General features: G+C 46.3%; 1 protein-coding gene and 1 long non-coding RNA gene across 2 annotated transcripts in view; one reads left to right on the forward strand and one right to left on the reverse strand.

Moving 5' to 3' along the window:
- LOC139776190 (uncharacterized) overlaps nt 1-21,939 on the reverse strand; it is a 113,106-nt gene that overhangs the window by 57,649 nt on the left and 33,518 nt on the right. The window contains exon 2 of the long non-coding RNA XR_011719024.1: nt 8,712-9,155. This is a non-coding gene — a long non-coding RNA (uncharacterized lncRNA). The remainder of the gene's footprint in view (nt 1-8,711; nt 9,156-21,939) is intronic.
- The window catches only part of Ci (cubitus interruptus), a 79,058-nt gene that overhangs the window by 3,098 nt on the left and 54,021 nt on the right, over nt 1-21,939 (forward strand). The gene's annotated exons all lie outside the window — the stretch shown is intronic.

Below are 21,939 nucleotides of genomic sequence, written 5' to 3' on the forward strand. Positions count from 1 at the left end.
AATATCGTATCGATAAAAAGGGACAGGTAGTAGAGCGCGAGCGGCTAATAAATCCTCGGTCGGTCGACAATTTTATTGGGGACGCGAGATTGCGCGTGATCGCGCGTAGAATATTGATCTGTATAATTGTACCGATTATTATCCGCGCGCAGAGTTGCGCTTGTTCGCTTAAGAATTGCCTAAATCTATCTACGTGTAATGAAGCACAATGTAAATATCAATATTTAGACACGCATACGTGCACAGACGGATTCGTAATGTTTGCCAACTCGAGTGTAAGAATAGACACATGATTGCTTGCTATATTGTCATAATTACGATAATTATACGTATAATAAAGCGTAAATAACAATTAATTTTTTTGAATATGTGCATGAATTTTTTTAAGATTGAAAAAACTAAAAAGCATCCAAAGTATATTCCAATATTTTAAAAGTTTATTAAGCATCGTACGGTATTTTCTAAATCCGTGTGTTAGTTGTTTGGTTTTAAACCTCAAGACTAGATATGCTAAGCGTTTGAGTTTTCTAAGTGCGTTCCAAAAATTTTGGGGATTATCGAACAAAAGAGGAACAAAAGAGGAACTCAATTCAGCGGTGCCAATTTCGCGGTTCTCATGAGGAGACGCACCGATTATCGAGTCTCTCGCCTCGTCCTTTGTTCATCCGCTTTCTTTATTCGTGCCACGATCTTGAAGCTCGCAGTAGGAGGCCGAAGAGCGAATCGCGTCGGCTTCGTCGCGGTCGCTGTAAGCGCGCGCGGCTAAACGAATGGTGATGTCGGCGTGAACCGGTGCAGTGTAGAGGATGAAAATCTAAAGAAACGAAGAGAAAACAGGAGACGAAGGGGGGAAAAAAAGAGACACGCGCTGGAGAAAATCGCGCCACGCGAATTTAATTCACGAGGGAGATGCGCGTCGGCCTTTACGAGGGTTCGCGGTTTTACAGCGAACACACGACGTTGTATAAAACGTCGTAAAACCATCCCGAGTTATGTGACAGATCGGACAAGTAGCGCACGCACATGCGTGCGTGCTGGCAAGCATGTCTGTATATCAGATTGCGATGAAAAGTGACAACGCGTGACCGATGCATTCACCTAGGCTCCTCTACATGTAAACATTGTAAATATAGAATAAGTTATAGTTAGAAACAATATTTCGTTCACGGGGCGAAGATTCTTTCTTGCCGCAGTTCTCACGTCTATGATAAATAAGAGATGTAAAGATTATTTGACTACCAAGTGTAAAAAAATGAGAAACTGAGTTACTAATATCGTTTGGATATATCATTGCCGTCAATGCCGTCGGTACCTTATAATTTATTTAATCGCTATGTTTGTACCGTAATTTTTCACAGATGTTGAAAAGCGTACCTAGAGCTCTCGAACATAGAACAACGCAATTAAATCTTACGGCTATTACATGGTTCGTTGCTTGGTGCATAAACCGGATGTGCGCTAAAGCGTCGAGATGAAGATTTCGACGCATTGAGTAATGTTTCGATTAAAGATTGCTTTACTTTATAAGTCCCATTGATCGATAATTTTAATCACCGATTCTTAATGGTTAATGCATATTTTATTATTATTATTTAATCACTCTATTCATTTGATAAATATTGACATTACTTCTCATAATGCTCATAAGAGTTTTAAATACGTCTCGTCAATTTTAATCTTACGATATTCTCGATCCTATCTCTATCGTGCGTAGATCATTCGCGAGTCTATCGAAACTTCCGTGGTGCTTCTCGGAATGGGAAAGGATAGAGAAACGATGGCGGATGTAAAGTGTATGGTGCGCGCCGGGCGCCGTATCCCGTCCCTGCCTTCCTCTCTCGCGCTGTCTTGAACAGATATTTTCGTCTCTTTACGAGGATGCGAGACACGCCGTGTATTTTTGCCTTCGGCGTTTCGCTCCGTCACAGCGAACGACACATCGTCGGTTCCACGGTTCGGCGTCATCGCGCGCCTCCGCTGACGAGTCGCGTCCGACACGTTTTCGTCACGGCAAACGCTTAATTCTGCTAGTTAATGCATCGCCGAATGAACGAGATGGTATCTCGGTGTAAGACAGCTCGATTCGCTTTGACGACACCCCGCTGATAACGACACCCCGAAGTCGAATGAAAGACACACCACGCGAATTCGAACATCGAAGACCCGTGGAAGATAAGGGTACCCTTATCGTAAGTTTTTATCGTAATCGCGACCGAAGCGTCATCGCTGACCCCACGCACCGATCGTGGGAGGAAGATCTCGTTCTACCGTGAAACGGGACACAAACAATGCAACAGGATCGTCTCGCGTCCCGTTTATGAATCTCTTCATCGCGTGGGCCGTCGCGGAACGGTTGGGAACGGAAGGGAAGAACCGCGCGCGGCGAAGATGCGGGCTGTTGTCCCGCGTCGTGGAAAACAAACGAGATGCACGGGCTACCAGACATGCTGGTATTCCACCGGACCCCTCTCGTGCTGGCATCGCCGACGAGGATCCGTCCAGATCGGATCAGGCGCGTGTAAAATATCGCGAGTCCTTTTACTTACGTACACTTTATCGGCGCAAATTCCTCGCGGCGACGGCGCGGCGCGGCGGGACGCGCCTCTTTAATTCGTCGGGCGCGTCGCGAATCCTTGAACTTCGTTTTATCGAACCTTGTTCGCCGTCGTTGGGATCGCGAATGAGCGGATACGTGTTTTCCGCGCGGGTTTCGCTCTTTAATTCGCTCGTCCGGACCTCGGACCGTTTCGCTCGCGCTTATAAGGCGCGGCCGCGATGCTTTCGGCTTATCGAAAATCGAGGCGCGTGAAGTGTTGTCGCGACACTTCTCGTTCCGCTTGTCGCGCGACGTTACCTTTGCATACTCGTTCGTTCGGATTTCACTTCGTCGCGGGTGGAACGATACAATTTGAGTGCGCGTCGCGAAGTAAATATGCTCTTTCTTCGCTTATCTAACGAATACCTCGGGCGACTTTACCTTTCGTCCAGATCGCAGGATCGAAAGGGTTACTGATAAAAAGAGATATACGCTTTGTTTGTGTACGGTAGTATCGAAACCCGCTGTCTCCCCTGTCGTTTCACCCTCGAATAATTTTCTCGGTACTCGGTATCACGGCGTAAACATGACCGGGCGGATATACGCGATCCCAAGTACGCCGCCGGCACTGCGCGGCAACGTACAGATGCGCGTAAAAACGGGAGAGCGATTTGTCAGCGCGCGGCTTCGCGATGCAACACGGTAGGGACTCGTCGAAGGAAGACATTCCCTTCCAGCTTTGGGGGGCCGTGTGTGCGTGTGTCCCTCGTCCCTCGCCTCCTTTCTTCCGCGCCTCTTTCGCGGGAATAGAGAGAGCCACCGGTGCCGAGACCATCGCGGATACGCGCACTGCATGTGCGATTTATCATTGGCGCGCCGTCCATTGATAAATTCCACGCATTCATAACGCCGCTGCCCACGTTTTGTGCCAGGAGCCTCCGGCCCGCAGGAGACACACGATACCCGGGTACGATACGATACGATACGATACGTCGCGATAGCGTACCGCATACTCGCATACAACCCCTAGTCGCTGCAACAAAGCGCGAATACGCGTGTATGCATGCGAGAGGGTAGAATTTTGCGCGCAAGCGAAGCCACGCATCGCCTTGATCTAATCCTTAGCTCTTGATAAGATTAATCTGGACCGCTAACCAAATGTGCCAAAATACACCCTGTATTCAAAATTTTTTGAAAATTTTCTTGTTAAAAAATATTGTGTTATTTCAGCTTCTTTTCACTTGTTATATTTCTTCTAGAGAAAGATTAGAATTAAAATTAAAATTATTTTTGTATTAAGTAATAAATATAAAAATAATGGCTCATTAAACCAATGTTAAATAATAAAATAATCGTATTACAAACTGTGGAGATTAAACCATTTTATAAAAATTAATAGCATGATTAATGAACGCGGTTAGAATTATAATAAATATAAAAATAATACAAACATAACGTGACTCATCAAACCAATGTTAAATGATCAAATAACTGTGGGAATTAAACTACATATTTTATACAAATTAATTACATGATTAATAAACGGCCATTTTTTACAGAATTGTATTTATGACTAGGTTTTAGAGACAAGTACACGTCATTGTAAATAAATTTATAATCATAATGAAAGAAATAAATAATGCTATTAGAAGTTATAGTAACGGATGACGTTTCTCGCCACCCGTGAGAAGTGTACCCCTAGTCGGGATGACTCGTTCCGAGGCTAATCGCTTTAATGACACAATTAAGCGATGGTACTCGTTGATAAGATGGGTTTGTTTTGTCTGCTTCAACCGAGTCGGTGTATCCCCACCGAGATTGCGGCGCGTCAAAAGGTTCTCGCCGCTCGTTTCGTTCAAATAAATATTCATTATCACTGATGTGCTTTTCGTTCCCTCGATGAACAGTACGCGCGTATAAACGGTCGACGAGACAAAAGATTCGCGGAAGTCGAGAGATAACGACGCTACCGATAGTTCATTTTGTCACTATTGTTGCATGGCGCGCAATATTGATAAAATTTTTAGCGTTTATAAATTGCTTCTGGAATAACGTGATAAATATAACAGTTACGTTATTTTAAATCGGAATGTGAAATATGTTCAGAAATAAATGAGTTACGCAGAGTGTTCAAGTAAGATGGTAACCCGATGATGCGCGAGATTTAATATTGATACGTGTCGCTGTTTCGAGCATCTCTCGCGATACAGAGGGGAAATATTTTTAGAGTCCGATCTCTGCTCGCACGGCTCCCACGATATTTCGTCGAGTGTTAAGAAAACCATGATTCGCGCTTTCTGAGATAACAACGCGCTCTGATTTCTGTAACACCTTGTATTAAGGTCGTCGAGGTCTTTTTGAATGAAGATGGGAACGAGAAAAATGTACCGCAACGTAGAAAAGTAAGGGTGGGTCGGAGAACGAGCCGACAATGTGCGGCGGGCTGTTCTTTCCGGAGCGGGGGGAGGGGGAGGGGGGGACGGAGGAGGCGAAGGAGGAGGTAGGCAGGCGCGAGGTGTGCCGCTGGGTGCATAAACAACGTTGTAAGTCGACGAAGCACGCGTGGCTCGCATAAAATCTCATAATGCCCTTGTCCAAACAAACGCACGGTGGCGGTGTTATGGCGTTCGAGAATTTACCACTCCGGGATCTCTTCCTCGAGAGCCGGGGCCCCCGGGAGAATGGCCCGGGAGAGGGTTCCCCCGCGTGCGTGCGTAGGAGCAACACATCTCTCGAATATCTGACCGTTTAAATGTATAAACCGCGTGTGTAAACCGCGCCCCTCCGATCGAGAGTCGCGTCCGGTGTCCGAGGAAGAAGGCGTCCCGCTTCTCTCACCCGCCGCGGGGTTAATCCGATTGTCGAGGTTGTTCAATCGCGCGTCCCTTCGGCGAAGGTGCGGGGATTACAAGCGACAGATTAACGGGGATGTTTCCTCATGTGGAACACCATTTGGGGATTACCCGAACTCGGGCGCGTACCATTATGCTGGTTTAGTGAAGTAAGATAATTCGCACGGGAATAAATTGTCCTTTTTCTTTTTTGACCACTTCATTCTTAACAATATGTTTATCTATTTGACACATCTATGTGTTCGATTTACGTAATGGGATTTATTATTCGTGTACAGTCATATTATTACATGTAAATCCGTGTAAATCATTGAAACGATAAAATAATATCCTTATCTTTAGGCATAATTTTTGAGTTTTTACGTAATTTTCGAAACTTCATGTATGCTTTAAGTTTGACGAGATGATTATCGTATAAACGATACATTCTACGATCATTAGATACCAAGGAAAAAGAAGGTTGTACACAGGTCAGTTTGGGCAGTCCTGAGAGCGAGATGAAGGAACGCGCCGCGATCACCGGAGCGTGAAACGAAAAGCGCGGAGAGAAACACGGAGATGGCGAGAGGGAAGGCGAGAATCTTCTTAGAAACGGCATAAAGATAACCGCTCTATCCGCGAGGCGCACCGACCGTCTCGTAATCCCTGTATAGGCCGACCATATAGATCCGTCCGCACGCCGCCGGTCGCCCGTTGACTTTCTGTCCACTGTCAAGTTAACGACGCGTAATGACAGCTGACAGAGGCGGCGGACACGGTTTTCCAGTTAAGCTTTCTTTTTCGTCGCACCGGGCACCGGGTATCCGTGCCGCGGAAACTATAAAGCCGAGCCCCTCGGACGACTTTAGTGCCGGTCGCCGACGGGCGCGTCGTTCTTCGATTTTATCATCGATTCCGCCGGACCGCGCGGGAATCGTTAAGATCGGCTTTCTGCGAGTCGGGGATCGCGCCACGCTATATACGCGCGTACGGCGTTGATCCTTTCTTTCTTTGCCAACGCGCGCGCGGCGCCTACGTCAAAAACCATAAACCCGGCTAAAGTCGAGTAGCCGAGCAATTCCGTGGCGAAAATCGGCGTCCCCTGGAACGGCGATATTCTCGGACAATAAAGTCTCGAGTTATCGCCCGACTGTCGGGCCGCGTTTATATTCGCCGGATAGAAAAATGTGCGGGCGAACGTCCTGCCTCACGTTTTATTAGCGCTTCGGCTTTTCTCCGGATAACATTGCAAACAATCATTAATATTTTACGATGAGTACGCATACGAGTGTTCTTGCCTAAAGAGAGATTTTAACAGTATTATGTATTGAGAAATACTGATTATGTTGTCAAGTTGTACGTGGATGTGGATGCGCAATAAAAATTGAAAATATTAATATGTGTTCTAGAACGATTATTATTTGAAGAGATTCATCGTCTCTTCCGATGTGAAACGAAGTTTCTAAAAAGACGATCCAATTTTCCCGCGCGTAAAATTCGAGAGATCCTAGCCGCCGCGTGAGTTTTTCCGTCCGAGTTCCATTCCGTGTTCCATTCCGTGTTTTGCTGCTTGCCAGCCGCGCTAATTGAGCCATTAACTCCGCCCTTTAATCTTTCGGTTCTTCCCCCGACGTTCGACTTCCTCCGTTCTCGGAAGGAGAGGAGGAAGCTTCGAAAGATCCAAATCGAATCTTTATGTAGGGGAACGAGGAGCAGAGGCAAAATACTCGCGGCGTTGCTTGCCTCGTCGAAGTAAAAGCAAACCACTAATTTATAAACGATACATTACTATGAACAAAAGTGATACAGTATACAAAATTATATAAGCATTACAAATTGTTTAAAAGAATTATAACAATACAGTATCTTTATATTTCATTTTGTATTACTAAAATAATATAGGCGAAAAATTTCATAAGTCGTAGACGATTAATTGCTTTTTTTCTAATATATCGACGGTTAAATAAATTTTTTAATGTTTATTTTCCGCAACACAGATATTGTGCGTGCCCAAATTCGCACATACTTCAACTGACATCCCGTGGATCGGTGTTTATTATCTCACGCTTTGACGGTGATTCTGAACGAGAGCTAGTAAGCAAAACATTTTTATATATACAGAGAAAACACGAGTACCGGGCTATATCTTTCTCTTTATTAGATCCCACGACACGCGGGTGTGCCCCGGCTCTCGGAGATCGAGATCGGAGGCGATTCATGATTTTCTAAGCGGGCGACGGGGGTGGGGCGGGGAGGGGGGGGGAGGCGAGAGGGAGAGCCGCGATGTGCCGCGAAGGGCACGCCTCGGAGAAATGCGTGTGTGTCCTAAACCAACATCTTTATGGACTCGATGTTTCTTCCCAGGTCCGACTTATTACGTTGATTTATCGCTTTTGTGTGCGCTGCCGAGCCCATCTGCCCCCGTCGCGCGTTCCGTAACCCCACCGCGCCTCGCCCGCGCGCCCAAGATCTCTATAGAATATAGATCTTCGAATTCATAGAGGTCGGAAATCTCTCTTTCGAGAGGCACTCGCGGATCGAAAGGGATCGAGATATCAAAGCCCCGGAAATTCCATCGGGATCGTTAACGCCGCCCGAAGGTATATAAATTCGACCGAGTCTCAGCTAATTCGATTTAATTTTCAAGCTGTTAATAAAATCGATCGCTAAATCGTTTCTAATAATCCCTCCGATAAGTAATTTGAAATTAACTCCGCCTATTCCTTACGCGCGAGCGAAATCAATCGTTTCCTCGGTAGCGGCGCCGATTATCGTTAATGATCATCTCATCAGCGTTCGCGGAGTGTATTTCACGCCGATGCAAACGGCGATCGATCGGCCGTCGATGTAAACAAGGTGGCCCCGGCGATCTTAAAACTTCTACCCTAACGGACGGGGGCGCGGGGTCGGTACCCGGGGGGGGGGCGGGGGGGGGGGGGAGTCATCGACGAAGGGTATCTCGAAGGAATTCAACTCTCGCGTTGTGAACCGCGCCTAAAAGATATCGAGATGCGTGGTCGTGCGAATGGGCGTGCATCCGATTATCTTTGTAACTCAATCTCTCCTCTCGGAGTCTGGCCTCTCCTAAGCTCCGGCAATCGCGATCCACTCGATTCGGCGCGTCAAAGAGAATCACGGGGTGCCGCGGCGCGATAGCGCGACGATAAATTACTTAGAAAAACGTTGTTTATTTTCGAATATAACGGCGTTTCAAAACGCCGACGCACTTGCGCCCGGTAATGCGTTTCTCGCGTTTCGGAACATAAACTTCGGGATATCCTTTCTTCGCGACGTGCGACGAAGAAGCGCGCATGCGGGAAGTAATTGAGAAATTTATCACTCACCCAATTATCGTAGATGAACAGCGAGATCGCCTCTCTCCATCGGGATCCCCCGTCGCGACGATTCCCCGATGTTCCTTGGTCTTGTTGCACAGCTACATCCTCGACGCACTCGCGAATAACGCGGAACGGGCGAGAGTCTCACGATACGCGCGTTAACTTGCCCGACGAAATCGATTAGACACCTCAGAACGATCGTATATTTACTCCGGTTTTTAACGCGACGCACTCCCGACCGGCACGAAAGTTGGAGAAGCGACGCGACGCGGCGACGCACCGCTATGGCGGATATGTACGCGCGGATACCACCGTTACGCAAATATCGTAGGCAAGTGCGATCACCTTCCTCAATTAATCCGTCACGGTGCTCCACTCGATGCTCCTCGACGATCCTCGACACCCCGGACGCCGGATGGCGATCCACGATTCTCGTTCAACGAACAGGTGCTGCAAAATATACAACGACGGGCGCGATAGAAAAGAACACTCGGACAGTACGCGGAGGTCGCGGAGCAACTAGGCGGTGACGTCGGAACGGAGGGGGGGAGGTAGGCTGACTAGGCGCGCTGCGCACGGCGCGCGGGGTGTACCTAGTCAGCTTACCCCCCCGCCCCTCCTCCAACCACACCGCACTCGTGTTGCCGAAAAGCCGCGCGGAAAAAAAGAACACTCTTGATTTGAAAATATCTTTAGTTTGAACGTGGAAATCTTGAAATAAGATATTGTATTGCGTTAAACGAAGAAAACTTGCTTGAATGAAGTCATTTTATATAGTTCAATCAAGAAAAGAAATTTAAATTCTTACGAGAAGGTTGATAGATTGTTTTACGTACATATGAGTATGTAAATTGCTTTCCTTCTAATATATCGACAGTATATCGATATGTTTTAACGTTTATTTCCCGCAACACAGATTGCGTGCCCAAATTCGCGAATTATACTTCAACTGATATCCCGTGGGTCGGTTTGACATTTTTATTTATTATTATTTAACATTTATTTTTTTTTGTGTATAGCCGACGTTCGTCTTCGACTTGTCGGAGAAACGCGTAGCATAACTATTTTCATAAATTGCGTCACTATCTTCCTATTTCCATCTAAAATCGCCGATACCGCACCTTTTCTTTTTTATCATGGCAACGCCATATCTTTTATCTGGAGAAACCAGTATTCGCAAGAATTATCGATGTAGCAACAATCGCGCGATTATCGTCCATCATTTTCCAACAGAAACGGCTCTTGTTTTTTTAAAAATTACTTTATGATAAATATATACTATCATCGAAAAATATCGCGTTTGCTTTTATCAGGCAATTGTCGCTATGATTGATCTTAAAATAAGCATGCGAGAATTTACGTTTAAACGAATAGTACAAATTGTAATTTGTTTCGATAGTCTTATGTATACAATTGTCGTACATAACAGCGGAGATTATTTACATCGTCGTTACTCGCGTTAAAAGCGTACAATCGTGGTAGCTTTTCCGATACGCGTCCTTCCCACGAGCGAGCAATCTAGCGCACGTCGGGAATTATGTAAAGCGGCGGATGAGTAAACGCGAAACGGCGCTGAAAGGCGCGGATCGCGTTTAATCCGCGCCGCTCGTAAATCAGGGCGCACGCCGCGCCGGTTACGCCACGCGTGCGATCTCGCGCCACGTGTGGAAATTATTACGTATCTGCGTGCGCGCGGACTTCACCTTGCATCCCGCACCTATATGCGTGCGCGATTGCGCGCGAGTTGGAACGATTGCTCTCACTGGTGCGCTACCCACGCTTCCCCATGCGCTTCCAGAGTCGATAACGATTCTACGGAGGTCTTAACGATGGAAACCCGTGGCAACTTGTTACTCCACGTATGTACGTTCCACGAATCTCCACCGAGGAGATTTTCACGCGTCGTGCTCCGACACGAAACATGCGCAGCCGATGAGCACAAGAGCGATACTTCTTTCGGGCTTGACCTAAAAACGCGGCCCGCCCACGCCGGTCAACAGGCGCTTCTTTCTATAAAAAAAACCGAGTCTTACGTGCCGGTCGAAAAACTCATGTGTCCTCGTCCAGCGCGAACGCGTGGGACTCACATTGAGCGCCACCGGTGGATGCACTAATTAACACATCGGCGATAAATGCCGTCACAATTTTTGCGAGGGAGCCGATTGAGAGCTTGAGTGTTATTGGCTCATAAATTACGTCATGTCTCGTAACATGTCGTGGACTTTACGCGCGCATAACCGTGATCATAGAAATTTTTACCGATATGTGGTTGTATATGTAGTACGATGAAATAATTAATAATGCTATTTTAAAAACGTTTAAAATATGAAAATGTTGAGATTATTGATTTAATGAGATTCCAGAGGCGCATGAACATTTCGCATCGCGATATAAGTATATGACTGGTACATACATATGTTATAAACGCGGAATTGTTTTCAAACCGGTAGGATAAAATTAACGCTTCGATAATCGCCAATCATTTTTTTAGCGTTATTTAGAAAAAGAAAGAAAGAAATCGTATAAGTTATTTTTGAAAAGAAAGTTACATATTTTATTCATATATTGATATTAGAAAATATTAAAATGATAATTTTAGAAGAAATTTATATTCTCAGAAAGTTAACTCCCGATATTGGCGACCCTTGGGCATCTTCTATATTCGCACCTGAGTTTCCGTTCTTCGAAGAAACACGGGTGCCACGTGGGCAGAGGCCCCTCTTAATCGAAAGAGTAAACGCTTCTCTCGCGTGCAAACGAAAGATAATATCCCGCAACGTTTACCGAACGTTCGAGTGGACGTCCAAATGATCGAGAATGCTTCCTTGTGTATCAGTCTCAACTTTCACGACGGACCTACGCCGATGCGCGCCAAACGATCTCTCCTCCTTTCGCGGAGAAGCAGTTTCCACGGGCGAAAGCAGAGAATGCCCCTTTCGGAATTCTTGCTTGGGAAATTTCGCAGCCCCGACGTGTTTAATGTCCGCGCCATTGCTGGGAACGTGCCGCGTGTGCCGAATTCATCTCGCAATGTTTGCGATAGGTTCGAGAGCCGGGAGCGAACGAGGTTCCTTCGTCCATCCGAAGCCGCCCCTTGATTTTCTCGCGCGCTCGTAAAATCGATTGGCCGATTGGCTAGCCGGGCATTTCGCTCGATCGGTTCACCGCGAAACGTGATCGCATTACCGGCCAATCCACGGCAGGTATCAAGCATTCGTTCGCTCGTACGATTCGGCCTGCTTGCCTTCGATTCGTCGACAACAAATCATTGTCGGGGGCACGCGCGATGGTTCTCCAAATGGCTCCTTCACCCTATCAGTCTTTCCTGCTGCAGGATAAAGACCGCTATAAATCATCGAGCTATTTATCAAGTTATCGAATAGTGTAAACTTTAAGAAATTGTTTTACTTCCTTATTGATCTCGCGAGTTAGCTTAATCTGTAGACAAAAATTGAGCTAGCTATACGTTCCTTTAATTGTTATATCGCGCACAGCTTCTGGAGTGTCCTAAAAACACACACCTGGAAGGTCTGGAAGACCCATGTAATTTTGATAGGCTGTAACTCTGGTTCAGATTAATATTTTTGGACTTTGTTATTTTAAAGCTGTGAAATTTAGGAATATGCCTGAATAGGTATTAATACCGAAAAGTTTTATTTTGTCAAGTTATCAAGTTAAAACTAAATATCAAAAATAGAAAATTCCGAAGAAGCAAAGTTTCGTCTGGGTCTGGGAGCTATGCTGTGTGCCCTAGGGTTAAGAAACTACAATTATAACTTTTTATTAATTATTTTACATTTATATTGCTTTTCTTTTGAATTAAACACTGACAAGACACGCGGACTCTATTATCGGTCGCGTACAACAACGCTCGTAAATAAGTACGAGTAGAAACGAGTTTTGTCGCGAATCTTCGAGACGCGTCACTCCACGAACGCGATAGCGGACGATAACGAACGTTAATGCCGCTTCGAGGCGCGCATTTGTATGAATGCAGAACCGAGCTTGCACGGCCAAGGAATAAGAGGGACGTCCGATGTATCCCGGGTAACGACTAATGCGTCTCGCAGCGGGAACTCTCGATCGGTATGTCTTCATCCTTCTTCGCGGCAGGTGCGAGATTTGCGACGGAGAAACAGTCGGAGCACACGACAAAATAAAAGCGAAATCAAGGACGACGGAGAGAAGGGAGAAATTTGCGTGGTGATTCCAATTAAGGATAAAATGTCCCAAAATATATGGCGATTTTCTCAAACGTTGCGTAGAGCAGAAAGACGACAATTTCAATGCTACATCGAAAATTCGTTCATATTGGAAAATCTTAAGTCGCTAGATTTAAATAATTCAATTTTCCACTAGACTTTCTCGAGTCTAGACCGTTCATCGGTCGGTCGTGAAAGGAAATTGAGGATTCCGTGCGCGAATATTACAAGAGGACGTTGGGAAGAAGCGAAGATATGGAGTAGGCAAGCGGAGCGGCATCAAAGATGAAGTTCGCAGAGGAGTAGCACGACCGAGTCGTTGGTACCATGCATCATCGACCTGGACAGCTCGCTGCCCTCTCCTCGGCCTCTTCTCCACCGTGTTCCACTCCGTTTCGTTCCTCCTCGTGCCTTCTTCGGTTGGCCTCTTACCTTCAAGATCGTCCTACCGCGAATATCTACCTATCTGCTCGGCTTAACCTCTCCCAGCCCTTGGCGGCTTGCAGAAAAAAAAGAAAAAAAATAAAGATCGCAGAGCGGCTGTTCCATGAGATCACCCGGGATCTATCGATCGATCGCACGTACGTCAAGTTGATAGGTAGATATTTGTTCTAAATAATAGCTGCAAATATATTCTTAACTCTTTACGATGATATAGCTATCATTATCGAAAAAATGCTCGCCGTTTCGCCAAAACTCGTCAATTGCTATTATATAGACGTAAATAATAGTTGATATCGTAGATACGTTATTGAGGACTGAAAGACGCTCTTTTTAAAATCACACATTCGCAAATATTACAAAAATAGCTGACAACATGTAGTATGGATGGCATGTGTTTGCATATGTATTAGGTGCATTTCCCGCAGAAAGCGAACGATCGGCGATTACGAGTTCCGCGATAAATTGGAATATCTGCGGCGGCTCGCGGATAACCGAACGAATCATTCTGACATCGATGACGCTCGCTGGTACCGATTACCAGAGAATTTAACGTGCCGACATCTAACAAAACGAACCCGCGTTCCGCCTCTACCGTCCTTATCTACCCGAGGCCCGTGGCTTCGTCCCGCTCTTGCCACGGGAATGCCGACGATAAACGGCGATCGTTTCACTCGGCCTGGCTGAGTAAACCTAGGCACAACCCTCTCCTCTCGGATAAGATCGCGGCACGGTCCCGAGTAGACGGCGGAGTTAAAGGATAATTTAGTAATTACGGCCAGATGCTTGCCCCCCGGGCAACCTCTCCACCACTCCTACGTCCGTAATCGCACTCTCGGGACGCGTGGTACGTATTCATTCCGTGCTCGTCTCAAAAATTGACGTGACGTGTATCTCGATCGACTGCGTCGAGGATTTCGCGACAGAGCGAGCAGATGAATTTTGTTCATCTCAATCTCTCTCTTTCTCTCGCCATTCAGACAGATTTTTTTTTAAAGCTTTAATCGTCAATGCAAAATATTCAACGACTCGCTCGCGCGAGTTCCCGAGTGTTTTTTTTCTTTGACTGCTCCGCTATTTTTGCGGAACAGTTGTCAATACAATTTATACGTGCGTGCGTTTACGTGTTCGTGCCTCGTATGTTCGTATATACGCGACCAAAGGCGGTTTTACGCGCCACGAAGATCGTGCGAGTTTACTGCACGAGTGCCTCTTTGTCCGGTGCGCGCACGCGGACGCGCGCTCCTTCGCTCGTGTGCACGTGAATTTACGTCCTGCGTCCTGCTCGCACGAAAACGTTCCATGATCCTCATCCTCGTCCGATTCACGGGCGACCGTAGATGATGCATCGTCTCGTACGTCTCGATCGGGAATCCTCTCTCTCCCTCGCGCTTCCATCCCTTCGTCGACTTGTCCCTCTTTTCCTCCTGCTCCTCCTTTTCCTCCTCCTTTACCTCCTCCTCGTCGTACTCTTTCCCTCCTTCTCTTCCTCTCTCTCTTTCGCTCTTTCACTCTAGCGGCCTTAACAAACGCTGGATACAACTCAATCGTCGGTCACGATTCTCAAGGGGCTCTCACACCGAGAACGTATCCTCGCTTCTAGCACGACAAATTGAATAAAATCGGGTTTCTTCTACAGTTTTATTGGCAAAATTTTCTTTCTTATCGTTGATTATCAATCTCTTAAAAAAATATATAAAATAAATGTTCCTGAAACCGATGATAACTAAATATTAATCTTAAACGGGGATAAAAATTCTGGGATCACACATTCGTAAATTCGGAATGGCGATAGAAGTCGTCGACCGGTGAAGATCTGAACGATGACGAAGGCGAAGAAAAGGGAACACGGGATGAGCCGAGAAGAGATGCGGTCTGGCTGGCATTAGCATTAGCGCGAGTTTCCAGGGATATTAATCAGGATTAAGCGGTGCAGTCGCCGCGGCACCTGACGACCGAAAACGTTCTGCTATTTTTTTGGACGCGCCTGCTATTTAATTTTCACCGCCCACTTTCTTCGCGGACTACCGACCGTTCATTAGTCACTCAACTTATACTCGGTATATCTCGTTTTCAGCCGCTTTTGTCGTTCGGACGTCCGACTGACGAAAGGGTTAGGAAATCGCTGCACGTCGTTTCAATGGAACTCGCTTGAAGGAAGAGAACGCGAGGATCGTTGCACCTCGCTCGCCTTTTAGGCCACCGCAGATGCGAAAGTAAACGTCAGGAATTTCTCCAGCGAAAACTTCTCAACTAAATTCTTCGGCTAAATTAAAGAGCTCAGCAATGTGACTTTATGATTAATTTATAATTGAACGCTCACACGCTTCGATCATCACCACAATACAATCACCGATCTCTGCAAAATATGCTTCTTTTATCGCACGGGGTTATCGGTCGCTCTCGGTTGACATTAGCCATTAAAATGATTGGCCCGCCAATAATCGAGTCGACACGACAACCGAATCCCGCGTTCTGCCTCGCGATGAGTCGAAAGTTGTCTCGAAGATAAGGCTGCACGTTAAGCTTAAGCCTTATCTATACTTACGTTTCAGCTTTATAAAAACTTTGACACAAAGTAAATTAAAAAAAAAAAGATCACAAAAATGTTAGGATGCATGACACAGGCAGATGGATGTCTTTATTAATGTTCCTAACCGATTCTTATTCTATTTTATATCTTCTCTGCTATAGTTATTGAATGAATAAGCTATGGAATTCTCGATGATACGACAAGAAGTGTCTTAATTTAGAAACTTTCCTAGAAACGCAAGAAATCGGATGCACGTATCGAAGAAGAGGAGAGTCCTCGTCGTCTTAGGTGAAGCACGACGGTCGCGGACGTGCAGAGTTACCGTGAAGCCGGTCTAGCCGGAGTGAATTCAATGAGGGCACTGTTAGCGCGCGAGTTCATTGATATCGCTCAATTAATAAATTTAAATAACCCGACGTAATTCCGCGGCGTCTCGCCGACCGCAGAATCGAGCTTTTAGACGCGGTGCAGCGCCCGCCGATGCAACGTATGCGCGTGTGCGTGCGCGCGTCGTCTTTCTTCCCCTCATATATCCATTATTCCAATTGGAAGTCTCGGAACGCGGCGGACACTTATACTTTCGTATGCAAGATATCGCGCGAGAATGACCGTACAGCCGCACGTCAAACCGACGACCATAACTCCGTATCGCTCGGCGAAAAGAGCGGAAACGTTTACGTCGTCGATCGGCAGAATCGGACGATACCCGTACATTTTCTCTAATTAGAGATCTCGTTTCTCGTGGTTGCTCATCATGCCCGTTACGTTCTTCAAGCATAACCACGCGAGAAGCGATTTTTAAAGTAAAAAAAAAATCTACATTTTCGAAGTGATATCTCCAAGATTTGCAATAGAATCACATATCCGTTGCGCATTACAGTGCTCGTTAGCGCAACAGGGCCGTACATGAAGGGTAGGTGCAAACAGGTCCATTAGGCTCAATAGCGGGACATTCTTTTCGCGCGCGCGTCCGCAGCTGATGTAAATCGCTCTTAATGGGCCGCGTTAATTGAAGCTGCAGTCCGCGTCGCGGCTCGGTGGTATCAAGCCGTCTGACTTATCGCGGAAGAAATTCCACCCAGCGGAGCCTTCCTTCGAGAAAAATGCTAGAGAAACGCGTTGTTCGCCTTATTTCCTTCATTGTTTTCCCTTTTGTGCAATATTTCTATCAATTGTTTAAGTATAACGATGAGATTACAGTATTGTGACGTATTGCTTTGATCAGAGTAAAAATATCGATTTGAAAAACGCGACAAAACATCAAATAACTATAGCGTGTTGACAGCCCACCGTATACTCTTTCACAAATTCTTTATCCACCTACTCTCCCTTGCATATAAAGCATTATAGCCGTCATCACTTAAGTCAGGGACCTCGACGAGAGCGCGCCGTCGTGCGCTACGGGGTGTCCCGAAAACTCGCGTCCATCATCTTTTCATACCCGTCATTTGCTTCTTACGCGCGCCCTGGCCGATGTCCATCCCCTGGCGGCGGAGATTAATGAGAGGCGACTCGGCCTTTAATTTTGCTTTCATTAATTCGGTAGGCCGGTGATTATACATCGAAGGGGTTACCTCGTAAAAGGGATAGCCCATAATGAAATGTGCGCCGATGGTTTTTTATCAAAGGCACACGGCTACCGCTGGTAATTAATATTTGTGTACATCGAGCACTGTGTTATTTACGCGCGCATGAAGCGGACCTACGGCTTCCGATATGTCGACAATCTGACGCACATTGGCGAAAAGAATCCAACGGCGACCTTTCGGTATTGGCGTTATCTCTGGTACCGCAATTTTCCCGCAAGATTCACTCAAACGTCAGAATAGGTATACGAATAGGTCTCGAGAGAGTTTTACGTTTCGCACTGTGAGAAATTCGTCGCGGACGAGTCGGACGCTGACTTCACGAGTTCATGGCACTCGGATAACCCTGTGACGCTGTCGCGGAGGAACGGCAAAAACGTTGAGAGCAGATGCGAGAAGAAACGCGGCGTATAGTCAGGGGCGAGATTTAAATCGCGCGAGCTGACTCGGCTCGGGCCATTAATCGCCGTCACCGCGTTAATTTTCGGCCGACCGCGCAAATACGCTCCCTCAGGTGACTTCTTGCAAGCGACACATTTCATCTTCGAAGAAAAATGACGTCTCTTCTTATTTTGTTCGTTAATCCTTCAGTATGCGGCTTTCCTTTTCTAAGAGTAGCCGAGGATAACGAGAGCATGACTATGATAAACGCGATCGCGAAACCCTTGCATTCGCGCATTGTCGCTCATCACTTTCACCCGCGTCTTTTATCAAATTTTTCACCAACATTTTTATCGCGATTTATAGATTTAATTATAGAGGGATATGATCAAGTCGATCAAACTTTAGTTCTTTTGTTCCTATATTTCTATCTCGCCTGCAGAGTTTCTCGTCTAGAGAAATTAAATCGTGATTAAGTGATCACCCTTCTCTTAGATCGGAGCTATCTAGATCGATCGTGTCGAAAGTTCAAAGGAAGTTGTACGCGTCGATGCGTCGCGGCTTAAGTGTCCCGCGCTGTGCTCCGGACGTGTTCCAATTATACGCGAGAAACGACCCGAAACAGGTTCCGCGGCGGAACGTACACATAATTTCCCGCCCCGATGCCAGTAAAGGAGCAGGCTACGATTTTATAAGAGCCGCGCCTTCTTAGCGCCTTTTTCTATCTTTTGCCCCCGCGCACGTTTCTCTCTTCGGGACCGAGTCTTTTCCTTTTCCCACTGGAATCTGGAAGCCATGCCACGCTTCTCTCTCTCTCTCTCTCTCTCTCTCTCTCTCTCTCTCTCTCTTTCTTTTCTCCTCTCTCTTTATTCTATCTTACGGTTGTATTTTGTTATTCCTCCCTTTTTCTTCGGACCACTCTCCTCTTCTCTCTCTTATCGCCATTCTCCACGGCACCGCAGTCCCCGAGCGAAGTTGCACGGGCGCATAACAAGGAATCCTACGACTTTATGGCCAGTGGACGGCAGCACCGAGCTTTTATTGGTCCGCGCTTCAGCCGACTAATGGCTCTGTGGATCCAGATCCGCCGAGTGTTCACGCACAACTTCTTCACCACACAACTTCTTCATTTTACCACGTCGTTCCCGTAGCGCGCGCCCGCGTGTACGCACTTACCTACCACGATGTCACGGTTTCAGTGTCATTAGTGGTCGCGGGACAGAGATCGAGCTTGTCCGATACCACTAACATTTTTCGCAGGCGGAACAATTACACGTGTTATTTACCGCGATATTTCCATGCCACTTGAGTACTTAATAATTGTATAATGGCGAATACGTGCTCATGCAGTTGACGCGAGAATTAATTCGTGGTACTCCTCGCGAGTTAAGGGACAGTTTCCTTGGCGCGTCACCCAGTTACGCATGAACAAGAATTAATCTTTATTGTGATAACAGTGTGGCGAATAAGAAATAAGAACGCGTAGAGAGCGCGAGGAGAAGGGTGGCACGAAGGGAGCCAGTAATAATTGATCGTTTAACGATCGCGCCGATTTCTTCCTCGTCTGGATCCCCGCCCGCGCCGGCCAGCGCGGAGGTCCTCCGGAGTGGTGCGAAGGGCAAAGTCGGCTCTCCTCGGACGATATACGCATCCTGTGCGCGAGAATGTCGAGCGAGCAGCGCGAACGGCGAGTAGGTACGAGCGAACGAGGGAGTCGTGAGTACAACATCATCAGAGGCAGGCCTCTTGGTCGGCGGGTTCCTCCGTCCGTTCCTTTCGTATAATAAAGACACGTTCTGCCGCGCACTACTCCGATGCTCACCCTCTCCTCTCGTTCTCTCTCTCTCTCTCTCTCCCCTCCCCTCCCCTCTCTCATTTTCTCTTCGTCTCGCTTTACCTACCATTCCTACTCCTGTTCGCGTTGTTGCATCTCGCTCTCTTCTGTCTCCTTTCCTCCCTCTCTCCTCTCTTAATAAATGTCTCTTTCTACTTTCCGCTGTCTTCTTCTTCTCTCCGTCTCTACTTCGCTCTTTTTGCGTGCGTTTCTCTTTCTCTTTCTTCCTTCTCTTTCGCGCGCATCTTTATCTCGTTCCTTCCACCCGTTTTGCTCCGCTAGTGGTCCTTTCGTGCATCTTTTTCCTTTTCAGCCAGTTTCTTTCGTCTTCTCGCGCGTTCTCTTCTCTCTCTTTCGTTCTTGCTGCCTCTTCCTCCCCCTGTTGTTCTCTTCTTCCATCTCTTTCTTTTCACTCCGGGCTCTTTTCCCCTCTCACCCGCGCCCGGTCGCCCGCAGCGCGAGCATCCGAGGTATTTTTGAACCGGTCCACGACGGGAGGCTGCTACAGGGCCGCACTTTTCTCCAGCCACGTTCCGAAATCTTTGGAACGAAGGGATTAATTCCGAGGAATCGAGAAAATTAAATCCGTCCGAAGTTTAAATCGTTGTACGATGGCTATATTGAGTATATTAGCACAGTGGGATATTGTAGTGGATTAATGTAAATTATTTAGGTTTTTTATAATAAACGAAGTTAGGCAAAAAAACAGATAAGTGACAGATACAAAATTATACAATTTTTATTATCTTTATGAGAATATACTAAATACTTATACTAACAAAAACGTATAGATACACAGGAATATGTCTGAAACAAACTCGATAACGCATCATATACGAAGCTGTAGCGATCGACAAAGCGGCTAGCATAGTGGCATAACGCCCCGATGTACGATCGAGTTGCGGATGAATTATTGAACGCAGCTGTTGATCAAAAGAGACCGCTCGCACGCGGCAGTATTCAGGTGTGTAAAGTATCTTGCGTGCTGAGATGAGAGAATATTTAGAGTAAGCTCGATAGCGCTTCAGAGCTATCAATCCTCAAAATATCACCATCCCTTATTTATCTAATGTCTTCGGGGAATTGACGGAAGTTGTCTTTCTCCTCCATGGCTCGAAAGAGTTTAGAGTTTGAAGTGCAGTATGTAAGATTTTGAATCCTTGAAAGAATATTAAGATTGAGTCGAGATGCACGGATAAAAAAAAGAGAGGGGGGGTAGAGAGAGAGAGAGAGAAGCAGCGCCTGTCTCAATTTGCCAAGCCGAGATACACTGGCAACGACAATAAAGGCGCCAAGTAAAAAAAAAGTTCATTATTTCGTCGACGACCCTTGCTTTTTTCTCGCGACGCTCGCCTTTATCTTTTTAGTGTCGAAGCTAATTGGGCATTCCTGGCGCCGCGTCGTTACCGCGACGCTTGTAATTTCTGCTAAACTGGTTTGTCCGAAACGAAAAACTGACGTTGCGTGAATTAGATGTTATCTTTCTGGGGGTGGTCGTGTATTAATCTCTTAATACTTGACTACGTAAATCCATAATATTGAGGGAGAAACGAGTTTACGTAACAAATCGTACGATTCGCGCGCGTTCGTGCAATATTTCAGTCCTAAAATACCATTCAACTATTTTTACATCGAAAACGAGAGCGATCGGGGAAACAGCGTTGTTATATAAAGCTGCGTGGATTCTAAATGATCATTCTCCGCAGAAGGGGAGCATTCCAAGGGAGCACGAGCAACAGGTGGCTACGTGCGAGAACGATTTGTCCCGAGGGTATCACCGACCCTCTGGTGCAGCAGCATCGAATGCGAATTTTTTCCCCTGTTTAGTTCATTCTTTTTATATCTGTGCAGGTGCCACGTGTTTACCCTTTCCTTCACTCCGTGCACAACCGGTACCATTAAACCAGCTAATATTCCCTAAGAAAGATGTGTAAAAATGTCATATTGATATAACAAAAACTAGAAAGAAGAAATATATACAGGATACTTTTTTACAGGACGTTGAGTAACTCTCGTTATAATATTGCTTCACAATTCGAACGAAAATTCGTAATATAACTGTTTCACACGAGATGAATTGATTTTAACGAATACAATCTCGAGTCTATCATCCGTCTCTGTCCCGAGTAACATAATTACCGATCGATGGGACTTATTACGTTAAAATTACAGCGCGGGCAATCGCGGGTAAGCTCATTCAATAACGCGCTGTTACGATAAGACTCTGACTTATGAGTCCTGATAAATCGATCGGCGT

Source organism: Temnothorax nylanderi, unplaced genomic scaffold (assembly GCF_030848795.1).
Source record: "Temnothorax nylanderi isolate EJ_2023f unplaced genomic scaffold, tnyl_v1.0 TNYL_tig0005_pilon, whole genome shotgun sequence".
Taxonomy (NCBI): domain Eukaryota; kingdom Metazoa; phylum Arthropoda; class Insecta; order Hymenoptera; family Formicidae; genus Temnothorax; species Temnothorax nylanderi.